This window comes from Sus scrofa, chromosome 14, assembly GCF_054392235.1.
Source record: "Sus scrofa isolate SSC_HxYL_T2T_F1_AM1 chromosome 14, Sscrofa_HxYL_maternal_Yorkshire_Landrace_v2.0, whole genome shotgun sequence".
Classification (NCBI taxonomy): Eukaryota; Metazoa; Chordata; class Mammalia; order Artiodactyla; family Suidae; genus Sus; species Sus scrofa.
This window is the reverse complement of record NC_139396.1, coordinates 26,695,437-26,697,070: the sequence shown is the minus strand read 5'-3', so window position 1 is coordinate 26,697,070 and position 1,634 is coordinate 26,695,437.

Sequence of the window (1,634 nt, the reverse complement as noted above, 5' to 3'; positions counted from 1 at the left end):
AGCCCTCCAGGGGGCTCTCGTTCCTCCCGGGTCAGGGGGGAGCCACTGGTGAGTGGCAGGGGTGTGGTGTTTGAGCAGGCAAGGCCTCCCCTGATCTGGGAGCAGAAGGTCAAGGGGGCAGAAGAAGCAGCGAGAAGCTCACAGCCCCACAGGGCTCTGACGCCTCGGGGCCGGGCCCTCTGGTGCTCACTGTCATTGCAGGGTCCCCCACCTGAGACCCGCCAGGAACAGGGTGAGGAAGGCAGAAGGCCACCCAAGGAACCTCCACACAGACTGCTCCCCGGGGTCCTCTGCCGGGCTGGTGGGGAGCACAGGAGCGCCAGCTGTGGCCATGAAGACACCGTCCACATGAGCCTGACAACCCTGGAAGGCCTGGCCCCCCCTGAGGCCCAGCCTGAAGGTGAGAAGAGGGGGCCGGGGCTCTGGGCACGTGGGGGGAGCTGAGGTGTGGGCCGCACAGGGGGGAGTCCCCAGAGGATGGTGTTGGGCCAGGAGCCAAGACAAAGGCACACGCCCCGCCTGCAGGAGAGCAGAGCCAGCAGGTGCTGGCCGGGACTTGTCGGGAAGGCTCTGGGAAGACTGCTCTCCTTGGAAGAGCACATGGGAAGGCGGGCAGGCACCAAAGCTCTTCCTCTCTCACACCTCCAGCAGGAGACCTGGAATCCGAGGCCAAGACGCCAACCGAGCCGAAAGACCCTGGAGCAGCCCCCAGAGGAGGTCCAGAACCACAGGAGGACTCAGCACCCGGCCAGGGAGGACCTGTCGCTCTTTCAGAGGGACACTCATGTCCTCATGGGGACTCACCCCCCGGGGAGGATGAACCCTCTGCTCCTCTCCCAAGAGGCCCAGCTCCTCTTGAGGAGCCACCACTCGAGCAGGATGGTACCACGGCACCTCCTGCAGGAAGACCAGGCCCCCAGGAAGACTCAGCCCACGGGCAGGATCAACCTGCTTCTCCTCCTGATGGAGGACCAGAGCCTCATGACCTCTCACCTCCCAGGAAGGATGAAAATCCGGCTCTTCCTCCAGGAGGACGAGGCTCTCAGGAGAACTCTCCAGTCGGTCAGGATGAAAATCCGGCCCCTCCAACAGGAGGACGAGGCTCTCATGCAGAAACACAAGCCCAGCAGGATGAAAATCCTGCTCCTCCTACAGGAGGACGAGGCTCTCAGGAGGACTTACCTCCCGGGCAGGAGGAACATCCTGCTCCTCCTCCAGGAGGCTCAGGTCCACAGGAACACTCCCCAGCCCTGCAGGGGGCATCTGGTGTGGGTCTGGCCACACCCCCAGACACTGATGTGCCTTTCCCTGTGCTGGACGGCATCGTTGCCCCGGCCTCTGCCAGCAACAAAGGGCCCGAGGAGCATTCAGCAGCCCTTTTGGGAGCACCTGCCCTGACTGCTCCCACACCCTCTGGACTACGTCCTGGCCTGGCTCTTTCAAGAACCCTCAGTCTGGTTCCAAAACCACTTTCCCCATGGTCGCCTTCAGTCCTGCCAGTGCCCTCCCCATCAGCTCCCCCAAAATCCCATCCCCCTGCTCCCCTTCCTGACATGGACTCTCCTTCCCCTCTCCTGATTTCTCTTTGGAGATGTGTCCAATTGCTCTTCCTGTTTCATATCATTTATGGTATA